Genomic DNA, 13,624 nt, shown 5'->3' on the forward strand with positions numbered 1-13,624 from the left:
AAATCACTAATACGATGCTATCGGAACCATCAAAACTCCATTCCAGTCAATACTTAATTAGACAATAGGGAGATCATGAATAAAATATCAAAACCTTTCTATTAGTTTCTTCATCTTTAATATCTCAAAATACACACCTTTTTTTGGGCTAAAGTGGAACAAGAGATTCATTCAAACATAAACACGAATTGTTTGGCTTCCCCCATCACCAACATACAACCCACACAATATCTACGTAGCCTCTAAAAGATACAAAGGAGTACAATGATAGTGCCGACAACAAGGCTCCGGCTATACCTCCAAACATGATAACAAAATGTACAAAATATACATGACCACGGAATGAGGTGGGGCTCACCAAGTCTACTAGGAGGAAGGTGTACTGCTATCGCTGGTCAATGCTAACTGCTGTGGAACCACCTGTATCCATTAAAGATGCAGCGCCCCTAGCAAAAAGGACGTTAGTACTGTCGAATAGTACTAGTATGTATAATAAAACACCATTTCAATAGAATGAACAATAATACAAGGAAGAAAATCATGATATCAATAGAAGTCTCAAACAATACCAAAACATCAAGTTAAGAACCACATAAGTTTTCAAGTCACTTTCCATGTTTTTAGGTGGGGAGCTCTTTAATTCTAGTATACCATTATTTACAATACCACCGTACTTTTACACGAAGTCCGATCACGTCCCGATCGTCTAGGTCGCCTCATTAGAGACATTAACCACAATCATAATTTCCAGCACAATCATCAACATGAGTGCAACATGGCGTCCGATCATGGCCCGATCGGCTAGGCCGTCTCACCCGAGAAATTACTTTTTCTATCAATTATCTCACGTCATACTTTCTTCATATCTATTCAATTAATCGGCACTTATGGCCACAATTATAATATTGTTCTTGGCACTTGGCTGAATTTCATATTTCATGCTCCCCTTTTCATTTTCACACACCATTACCATTATCGACAACAAGACTCTTCAATTCAAGGATTTTAGGTACACATGAGAGCAATTAAGAGTCTTAGACATATAGAGATTTTATTTACATAATTTGGCATGATAACCTTCACTCAAGCATAACTTGAAATCGTAACAATTACTCAAAAGATAACATAGCATGAATAAATGCATTTGAAACACATTGAACATGTATCTCTCAACACAAGATTACTCGAGATAACCGATTTCATAATGATCAACTAGGGTCTTACATAACTTACATGAACACCGTGAAATTTGATTCTAAGAGAGGGGTTTAGCCAACATACCTCAATTGAGCTTCCTTAAACTTTTAAAACGTTCCAGAATTCTTAACAACTTCAATCTATTTTAGAAATATAACAAGTTTAACCAAAATTAGGAAGATGATCATGATTCTAGCTCATTTGAGTATATTATCAAACACTAGGTGTGCATTAAGGTTTTTAAGGCCCTTTACGAAAGATTCTATCATCCCTTAACCCATTCTATACCATTTTTATCTCACAACCTTCCTACATTATTTGATAACACATGCATGCAAGATAACAATTCCCACACCCAAAAATTATCTTGCTAATTACTCCCTTTTTAGTAGATTTTCGAAATTAAGAGCTAGGGCATAGACTCTTACCTTTAGGATGAAGACTTTCCTTGTAAATCTTCAATGATTGAGCAAGAATTGATGGATAATAGGTTGAAGGTTACTCCCCCACTCTAACCACTCTTTCTCACTCTAAAAGTATCAAAAATTTTGCTCTAAATGGATTATGGCATATGTTTTATCGAAGTAGGGTCGGGTTATAAAAATCTAAAAATGAAGCCCCGGGACAGGATCTGCGGTCGCATATGCGACCACATAATGATTCTGCGGTCCGCGAAATGGCCACGGAAAATGGCCTCCGGAACTAGGCTAGCCTGCTTCACTCTGCGGTCTGCAGACCTATTCTGCGGTCGCATAATGCACCGCAGAACCTCCCTCCGCAAAATTCCAAGGCTGATTATGCGATCAAAGTACGGCCAGCGAAATGGTTGTGCGGTCGCATAACTGGCCGCGAAATTGACATAAAAAATGGCCCAAATAGCTGCTTCACTTTACGGCCATTCTGCGGCCGCCTAATGTGCCGCAAAAATGCCCAGCCCTGCAAAATATTTTCCTTCAACTCCCCGGCGCTGTGTTCAATCCAAAAATCTGAACCCCGGCTCGCAAGCTCGCCGCAAAGAATTTCTACTATTATTAACCTCTACGCCTACCCTGGCATCATGGAACCCTGATTTTTAGGAAAAGTATCACGGGTCCTTACACATACACAAGACGACCGGTTGGGTCTTCACACCAAACTTATCCAAAGCCTCAAAACACCCACGGGAACGTCACAACAAAGAGTTGAGGCTCAAGCCAAGTAGAATTTCTCTTAAGTTGTTAAATCTTCATTCTTTCAAAAGAGTGCCCGAATCACACTTAAACACTTTGGATTACTTCCAAAATTTGTACACAAGTTCAATTCAACTATATAAACCTATCCAAAGTCTCAGAACACCAATTGGAGTCCAATAACATCAAAGTCAACTCTTGGTCAAACTTATGAACTCTTAAGTTCTTCAACTTGCTAACTTTTGACTGATAATGTCGAATTCTTCTAGGAACCTCCGAAACCAAATCCGAATATACATATAAGTCCAAAATCAACATACAAACCTATCGGAGCAATCAAAACTTGATTCCGAGTTTGTTTACCCAAAATCAAACCTTGGTCAACTATTCTAACTTAAAGCTTCCAAATCAAGAGTCATTCTTCCAAATCAATCCCGAACCGCTCAAAAACCAAACCAATCATTCACTCAGGACAAATATATCATATGAAACTAATCAAAGTCTCAAACCACCGAATGGAACACTAAAGCTCAAAACAACTGGTCGGGTCGTTACATTCTTCCTCACTTAAACATACGTTCGTTCTCGAACGTGCCAAGAGTTGTTCCAAAGCCATCAAATCACTGTATAAACTTGACATACACATACCCATGAGTGATCCCACACCACCTCAACCTTTGTAAGCCCGTCAACATAACCTAACTGGAGATTCTTTCTTCAACCTAAATATATCAACCATAGACCCAAATTCCAACATTCAAAATTCCTGATACGATCCAATTCTCGCATATACATATTATATTCATCTCAACAAGCTGTAGCAAATCATAAATATTCTCCCGAGATATAACCACACTATGTAACCCATCACTCATATGTCTACAACAATACCTCTGACCACAATAGCTGCCCATTACCAAACCCGGTACCAGTAACATACCTCATATCAAATATAGCCTTGTTCCAAACCTTCACAACACTACTAATGATGTAAGAAACTCATAACCACTCACCCAGTGGAAGCTATTCGACCAACGAGCCATACTAAATGCCACCTAGTCACATACGATGCAATCCGTACCCAACAAGAAACAACTCAAATATAGCTGAAGATTGAAAGGGAACAACATGAGAGAACCACCCAATAAGTCCAACAAATACCATTATAAAGCGCAATGCTATGAACCCATCACACCAAGGAGAAACAAGCACACGAAATAAGCACAAAGGATCGCATCCCAACATAACTCTACTGCAATGCATGACCCAATCCAAACACCTATCCACATGGATTACCTAGAGCCATGATGCTCACAATCACCAACCATATGCGTACCAATCAACAAACACGCAAAGTGCATAACCATAACCATGGAGAAATGGGTATCACTATATACCACCAATAAGAAGACCATAACCAAAGCGCCACCACCCACCCAACACCCCAACCATCTCACTCAAATTTTTGCCAAAAGGATTAGACGAAATAGCATCATGTGTGTAAATAGTCAACGGTCTCATAACCCATTGTAGCACAAGAGAGTAACACATGGAACATATCAGATATAAATAAGATCAACTCTAACCGAATGACACACCCTTCAATAATAGCTGTGTTGAGTAAACAAATCTGACTTGGTGTAAAATACACATTCTCGTTAGGCCTAAAAGTGCCCTCCATAGAAATTCTAATCCTCCCAAAATAGGTAGATAATCTCCAAAGTCCATAATAACCTATCCATAACACATACGATCAGCCGTCAACCTCTTAACATACCTTCATAGTCTGCACCCAAGGAACAATCTGCCTCTGACAATCCTCATAGTCTTTCAAATCCCTACAATGCAAGAATCTCCATGTCCCATCCCAACTCCACCGTTCAAGTAACTGACAAATCTCTCATACACAATCATCTAACGAGAAACACTTCCATGAGTCTTCCGTGCCATGTAGAAAAATCTGAACATCAACAGTCAATAACCAGGCAATTACCGTAATTCCAGTCAAGCATCTGCAAGTCAAAATACAGTGCACCTTTTGAAATGTGCACCCTTCTCAGGTGATACCAAATAGTGCCAGCATTCTTCTAAACATATGAAACCGTCCATGCTGTTTAGAACTCATGACCTTCCTTTCCAAACGGAACTGCAACCTTGTATATGCAAACCTGAATCCCACATGTCGCACCACATCTATCATGACATCATACGAAAATACAAGAATCCCATTATTAACTCTGAATCACAAGCAAGATACACACTCCATCAGAAAAAAATCTTCCACTTAACCCTATCTAAGAGAAAAATCACAACACGTAACTGACTCCTCATACCTGTAGCAGACATCCGCCTCAAGTCGTGGTCGACACCATCGAGAACTCTTCGAACCCTATTTGCATAGAACCAAGACATCAGAACTAAATATCTCTAACTCAACCAAGTCACGCAAATCGCCCAACCAAAGAGTATTGTTGCAAATCACTTGTAAGGCCTCACTACACCGAAAGAATCGATCACTCCTATTACTATGTTGATCCAAACCACTACCAAGCTGACCCATTTCCTCGGGTTCCTCTCGACTTGCCTTCAAGTTAAAACTCCTCCTTGCTAGTACACTACGGTCCTTAACCAAAGCGCACCCCAAGAGGTCCTAGCATGAAACCATATCATCCTAAGGCCAATAAGCCCTAGTATTCTTCCTTTAACACCCAATAGTACCGCAACCGAGATGCCTGCTCTAAAGAGACCTTCTGTGAATTTGAAGCAGTTTTACTAACATCTCTAATACTAAAGTGTAGAATCACTAATGATATAGAAATACCACAAGTTTCGATACCATCCAATGTAAATCTCAGATCTCAGCTATATGCAAATCCGAAAAACCCTCAAATACAACATATGAATCATGAACTCATTAGAACTTTCTCGAGAATCATCCACTCTGCTCTAATATCCAATGCACATCCAATACACACCAAACGTCTTGTGCTTCACCAGCACATAAATACCTAAAAACAAGCAACCAAGTGAATCCTTTTCCTTGCTCACTACGTCCACCACGAATAGCAATCCCGAATCATTCCAAGAATTTCATTTATCCATAAAGTGTAGTACATCATGCATCCAAAAATTTCCTTGCTCAAGTCACTCTCGAAATCAACCTCTTCAAGTCATAACCGATCCACAAGTGTATCTCAGACCAAAACTAACATAACACATGACCATGCAACCTGATCGTTGATAGCAGACTCCCCCACTTGGTTCAAAGCCATAGAGCACAACATCCGATAACCCACAATACCCTTACTCTATTACTGCCAAAATCTCGCACTATAATTCAACTAATTCCGTTATAAGCCTATGTAGCACTAACCATAACGTGCCTCAAATCATTTGCTAAGCGTATATATCCTCGCGATAGTTGTGTGAGAACTTCCTCAAGCGATACAAACCCAAATTGCAACACATAATATATTGATAAGAAGGAAACTCTCCACATAAACATCATAAGGATCATACAACCTCAAAGCATCCTGCAGGAGATAACCCACCTGCTTAGCCTCAAACTGACATCTTTCTATGCCCTTTCATGGCCACAACCACTATGCAGTCACTTAATCCTCCTAAGTCTAAGCTCGTCAAAAATACGTAAGAATCCACTTCATTCTACAAATGTCCAATATGAAAGACCCCTCAACACACATAACTCGAGGCCGTACAACACATCAATACATAAATCAAGCACCCATGGTCCTTCTCACATCCCAAGCAAACTCTTCTCATCACATCCACATCATCTAAGCCTAGTTCTTAGTCACACACAATACTCATCATATAGCCATCCAACCACTCACTAAGCCATAAATCCAACTCCTAGGGACACTACCGAACATATGAGTCCATAAGCACATACTCAAATAACTAGAATCACCGAGCCCAAGTTGCGGTCTGAACCTGGCCTCGAGTCCTTTAGACCTAACTCCACAACATAGAGAATACATCTCGCACCTCATCCATGACATCACAAGCCAATAACCCACAATTGATACCGAGCGCTCAACATAACATACGAGTGAGTGGAAGGAATTCAAAGAGATACGCTTTAAGCTGAATCAATGTCGCATGATAAGGAAAGAAAGATGGGAAATTTTCCTACATGCTATGTAGCCTCTCGAAGATAGGCATGAATGCCATCATACCGATCCGCAAGATTCTATTAGATACTTGCTCATGACTCGTAGAACCTATGAACCTAGAGCTCTGATACCAACTTGTCACGACCCCAAAATCTATCTAGCCGTGATGGTACCTATCCCAACTCTCTAGGTAAGCTAAGTAACAATGAACCCATTTCTAATAAAGTTATTAAGAGATCAATAAGTGAAATAATTGAATTACCATACAATAACCCAAAGATTGGTAGTACAAGTCATGATCCACTAAGGCTTAGATTTACAAGGCTGATCTGAAAAAGAACAACATTTGTTTTTTTATATATATAACAGAATTCGAATCTAAACTACCAAGGACAAGTGGTAGCTATATCTGGATGGTATGTGCATCTTCAATGCCAGCTCCGTCATCCACAAAATCCCAGCTCCAAGATATGTACGCAAGGTGCAGAAGTATAGTATGAGTACAACTAACCCCATGTACTCATGAAGTATCATGACTTACCTCGACGAGGTAATAAAAGCAAGAATTACAAATGATACTCGCCAATCACCTGTACAGTGCATAATTTTCAACACATATAGAACAATAATATGAACGAATCATTAAAATTACAGATAAAACCACTGTGGTGCACACAATTTCCTTAACGGACTTTGCTCAAATAAACAATCCAACATATAGGAATGATATGCAAATAAATCAGGCAAACAACCAAGGAATATTGCAAGTGAAGAAAAAAATGCAATAATCAAATATCAATCTGTTGCGGCACGCAACCCAATCTAAAATAAAAATCACATCACGGCTCTCGGGACCATATCAGAATCTCACCAACCAAACCAGTAACCAGCTCTCCTAGAGCTCAGATCAACCAGAAATTCGTCGGTTTCTCACAATTCCCGTGTACACCATCAAGAAGGCACAGGAGAGGGTGACCCTAAGAGGATGGATCCGTATCTATATGCAACACAACTAATTCAACGTGCTATCAGCCCAGCATAGTCACAGGCTCAATATCATAATCCTCCCGGCATGATCACATGCTAAATATCATAATTCGCCTAGCATGGTCACATGCACAATATCACAATCCACCCGGTGTGGTCACATGATCAATATCACAGATCCATCCAGCATGGTCACAATCTATAACACAATCCTCCCGGTGTGGTCACATAACAACACAATCCGCCCAGCGTGGTCACAAGCATAACAACACAATTTGACCGGTGTGGTAACAGGCATAACAACACAATCCGCCCGGCGTGGTCACATGCATCCAGTTCAAATCATATCACATAGAAGAAAATATATAAGAATACATGTATAGATCAATGAAGATCATATTTCATACTCCTGGACTGGTATAAATGACATGTTAAGTTGTATGCTTGTGCAAAGTGTGCTATCGTAGCTCAAATCGGCAAATTCATCATGGAAATGACAATAATCAAGTTCATTCAGGGGATTAGTCTCTTTGTAACTTCAAATATGGATCAAATAGTTCACAACAAGGTTACAAATATGAGAAACATCACATCATAAAGCTTAGAAATCGAATCAAGGCATGTTAAAGCCTAAGCACTACCCCGAGCATAGATAAATACCCAATGTTCACACATAAGCTCAAACCCTACACATATGCGCACCCATAACACGTATCTATCACAAATAACTCAGAAAACTAGTGACTCAACCAAGGTTAGGTAAGATACTTACCTCAAACAAGCTAAATCAATACTCTAAGAAGCCCTTCCCGCGTGAAACAACCTTCATACAGTTCAAATCTAGCCAAAATAACTTAATATGATAAATAAAAGCCATAGAAAATGATTCTGAATAATAAAGCTTTGATATTTAACTAAAATTGAATGGTCAACTCAAAATGTCAACCCTGGGCCCACACCCCGGAACCTGACAAAACTCATATATTTCAAACACCCATTCTGATACGAGTCCAACTGTTACACCCCATACTTTCATGTTAGAATTAATCTTAAGTGAATCAATATGAGTCAGAGAATTGAAGGACCTTTACAAAGAGAACTATGGGTTAAAACAAGTTTTAAGGAGTACCGTGAGGTTTGGAAGGTTAAGAAGCTAATCGAATCGAAGAAAATAAGTTTGGTCCAAAGTTGGCAAGTTGGGAATGTTATAACCTGTACCCATGGTGTGAGACTAGGGTGCTTAAGATGATAAGAAGGTAATTTTATGAGGTATTGTAGTCATGTGATAGTCGTGTGTTAAGTTTTGAAGCCAAGCGAGTTATGAAACAAAAGTCGACAAAAGTTGTCGCAAGTTACATTCATTATTTTACTGAAAGTTTAGGTCTAATGTTACTGAACTTTGCTCTCAATGTACTTGGATTTATTGGGCGATCTACCCACAAAATTGAATATCTACAAGTCTAGTTTCCAAGTCATTAAACTATTTGTCTATACAACATCGGAGTAGAAAGATATTTGTATTTTTACGAGACTACGCAAGTAGCTCCTGTTGGGACCCACTTGAGATGGCCACCGACCTTACTTCTTTTAAAATATGTTTCAGCCTCATTTTGGGTCATTTCTCACCCAAAATTCGTCCAAAAACTCTACAAAACTCTCTCTAAACATACCCCAAGATCCCAAGAACCAAACTCAAGGAAATCAACTCAAATCATCATCTAAAGTGTTAAAGACGACAAGAGAATGCTTTTATGATGTGGTGATGTGATTGAGGGCTATTGTGAGCTATGTTGAGATGGGGTTTAGAGTTGTAGATGCTCTCCAAGGTATGTATAACATCTTCTTGATTGTTACTAAGGTTAATCTTGTGTTGGTTGTGTTGTTTGAGTGAGAAACCATAAGATAGCGCTTGAAAGATCATGGGACATGGTTATCGTTTTGGTTGGACTATTTTTTTTGCCACATATATGATTTGTGGTGGTTGGAAATTATGAGAAATAATTTGATAATGTTGTGGCTGCTGTTTTTAAGCTTTTATAGGTGTTAACTATGTTTATTGAAGAAGAAAACATGAAACACAAGTGGTTGATGATAAAAGTTAGGGTGCTAGGCGTATGGGGATGTTTTTGAAGTCATTTTGTGGATGTTTTAAACTAGGAAGCATATAGTACATATAAGTATGATGTTATGAAGGTTGTGAACCAATTTATGGAATAAGAGTTGGATTCAATTTATGTTTTGTTATTAGTAAAAATGAGCTTACCGCTCAATATGATTGTTAAGATAATCGGAGAAGCTCATAATGGATTATATTGTTGTTGTTTCTATTGTTGGTTATTGTTGTTGTCGTTGGGATGTTGATGACCCTTAGTGGTCTTTGGGATGTAGTAAAAATAGGGGAGTTGCTGCCCAATTTTCTGTAAGCTATACGACTAGCCAAATACGAATGACATTATATGTTGACGACAATATCATGTCACTTGTTATAGATACAAGAAGTTGTGTTGAGCTTGGTTGAGGAATATGGAAGAGATCATACAGGTATGTTAAGGTACTTCCTTCTTTCTTTTGGAATGATCTAAAGTGAAATGAACGTAAAAGGATACGCTATTTCATAACGGATCTACTCCTAGCAACTAAAGTTGTCCATGTTGTTCTTTCCTTTTAAAGTTATTCTAAGAAAGTATGTATGATACTTGAATCCTATTGAGGTTCATATTGATGGTACAAATGTCTATAATGTTAATCTAAGGTGCGAAGACCTTACATCACTCTGAAAGGTTTAGAACGTGATTCCATGAGCCCAACATGCATTATATATATGTATCTATTTTACTCTACTGAGATGCGCTATCACTGGTCAGTATCCTCTGTTGTGGAACCACCTGCATCCATTAAAGATGCAGCTCCCCCGGCAAAATGTCACGCCCCAAACTCCGAAAGCGCGATCGACGCCCAACCGAGTGAACTCGGTCAAGAAAGCCTATTAAATGCTTTCTACCCAACACACCCATGATCAAGAGAAGACATAATTTTGTTAATTAGATAGTAGGGAGATCATGTACACAATACTAAATCATTTCATTAGTTACTTCACTTTTAAGTCTCAAAATACACATATTCTTATAATTTGAGTGGAACAAGTGATCAAAATACAACATAACTTGTTTGACATTTCTAGCACCCATGTACAACCCACATAGTGTCTACAGAGCCTCTAAAAGATACAAAAGAGTGTTATGATAGTGCCAACAACAAGGCCCCGACTATACCTTGTAACGTGATAATAATATGAGCAAAAGATACAATACGTGATCTCCGGATGAAGTGGGGCTCACCAAGTCTGCTGGGAAGAGGATGTACTACTATCGTTGATCAACACTGCCTGCTATGGAAACACCTGCATCCATTTAAAGATGCAGTGCCCCCGGTCAAAGGGACGTTAGTACTGTCGAATAGTACTCGTATGTAAACTAAACACCATCTCAATAGAATGAATAATAATACAAGGGGGAATAGTCAAGAATTCAATAAGAGCTTCAAATAATACTAAAACATCAAGTTAAGGATCACATAAGTTTTCAAGTCAATTTTCATGTTATTAGGTTGGGAGATCTTTAGTGCCGATATACCATAATTCACAATACCACCGTATTCTTACACGGAGTCCGATCACGACCCGATCGGTTAGGTCGTCTCATTTAAGACATCAACCATAACCACAATTTCATTATAATTTCCAGCACAGTCACCACCATGTGTGCGGCATGGCATTCGATCACGGCCCGATCGGCTAGGCCGTCTCATCCAAGACATTACCTTTTTCAGTCAATCATATCACATCATACTTCTTTCACATCCTTTCAATTCATTGGCACTAGTGGCCCTAATTATAAAGTCATTCTTGGCACTTGGCCGTATTTCATAATTCCAGTTCCCCTTTCCACATTCAAACATGATTATCATTATCAACAATAATAAGGCTTCCCATTCAAGACATTAAATTCACATATGAGCAATTTGAGAATCTTAGGCACATAGAGGCTTTTCATACAATTTGGCATAACAACCTTTATTTTGATCTTGACTTGAAGTCTTAACATTTTTAACACATATTCAATATTTTGAACACATGCTCAATGATAAGGTGGTATGATGAAGCATTTACAATGCATATTGAGCATATATCCTTCAACACAAGCACATTCGGAATAGCCGATTCTATTATGATCAATTTGGGACTTACACCAATTACATGAACACCATGGGATTCAATTCTAAGAAGAAGGGGGTTTAGCCAACATACCTCAATTGAGCTTCCTTTAAACTTTAAAACGTTCAGAAATTCTTAGCAACTTTGATGTATTTTAAAAATATAACAAGTTGGACCAAAATTAGGAAGATGGTCATGATTCTAGCTCATTTGGGCACATTATCAAACACTAGGTATGCATTAATATTTTTAAGGCCCTTTTGTGAAAGATTCCATCATTCCCCAACCCATTCTCTACCAGTTTTAGCTCACAACCTTCCAACATTCTTTGATAACACATGCATGCAAGATAACAACCCCCACACCCAAGAATTGTCTTCCTAATTATCCCATTTTTTGTAAATTTTCAAAATTAAGATCTAGGACATAGATTCTTACCTTCAGGATGAAGACTTTCTTTGTTAATCCTTAATGATTGAGCAAGAATTGATGGATAATAGGTTGAAGGTTACTCCCCCACACTAAGCACTCTTTCTCACTCTAAAAGTATAAAACATTTGCTCAAATTTGACTATGGCATATGTTTTATCGAAGTAGGGTCGGGTTAAAAAAACCCAAAAATGAAGCCCCGGGACAGGATATGTAGTTGCATATACGACCGCATAATGATATTGCGGTCTGCGAAATGACCGCGAAAAATGGCCTTCGGAATTGGGCTGGCCTACTTCATTCTACGGCCATTATGCGGCTCGCAGACCTGTTCTGCGATCCCATAATGCACCACAGAACCTCCCTCTGGAAAAGTTCTAAGGCTGATTGTGCGACAAAAGTGCGGCTCGCAAAATGGTTGTGCGGTCGTATGACTGGCCGTGAAATTGACATAAAATTGGCCCAAGTGGCTGCTTCACTCTAAGGCCATTCTGCGGCCCACAGAGTGATTATACGGCCGCATAATAGGCCGCAGAAATGCCTATCTCTGCAAAATATTTTCCTTCAACTCCCCAGCGCACTGTTCAATCCAAAAAGTCTGAAGCCCAATTTTTAGGAAAAGTCCAATGAATTTCTACTATTATTAACCTCTACGCCTACCCCGATATCACAGAACCCCAGTTTTTAGGAAATAGTTTACGGGGCCTTACATCCTCCCCCACTTAAGATCATTCGTCTTTGAATGAGGATCAAGGCTCACTATTAGCATCCTATGCAACTCGGTTTCCCCAATCTCGAACCACCCAATGGGAGATTTACATCTCCTACCACATAATGCCTCAAATGGTGCCATCTGAATACTAGCATGAAAGCTGTTGTTATAAGAAAACTCTATGAGTGACAAATGATCATCCTAGCTACCCTTGAAGTCAAGAACACAAGCACACAACATGTCCTCAAGTGTCTGAATAGTCCGCTCTGCCTCCCCGTCGGTCTGTGGATGGAAAGATGTACTAAGATGCACCTGAGTACCCAAACCTTGCTGAAATTTCTTCCAAAACTTTGTTGTGAACTGAGCCCCTCGATCGTAAATGATAGAAACTGGAGTGCCATGCAGCCTAACTATTTCCTTGATATACAACTGAGCATATTATTCCGCTGTGTTGGTAGATTTAACTAGCAAGAAGTGTGTTGATTTTGTGAGCCGATCCACAATCACCCAAATTGAGTCAAACTTGCGCGGAGTGCGTGGTAATCCTACCACAAAATCCATATTAATCATTTCCCACTTCCACATTAGAATTTCTATGTTATCTGCCAACCCACCAGGCCGTTGGTGTTCGGCCTTCACTTGCTGAAAATTCAGACATCTTGCCACAAAGTCCGCCACATTCCTTTTCATGTCACTCCACCAATAGACTTCCTTGAGATCATGATATATATTCGTAGAACCTGGGTACACAAAATACCTAGAAGTGTGAACCTCGGTCATG

Source organism: Nicotiana tomentosiformis, chromosome 7 (assembly GCF_000390325.3).
Source record: "Nicotiana tomentosiformis chromosome 7, ASM39032v3, whole genome shotgun sequence".
Taxonomy (NCBI): Eukaryota; Viridiplantae; Streptophyta; class Magnoliopsida; order Solanales; family Solanaceae; genus Nicotiana; species Nicotiana tomentosiformis.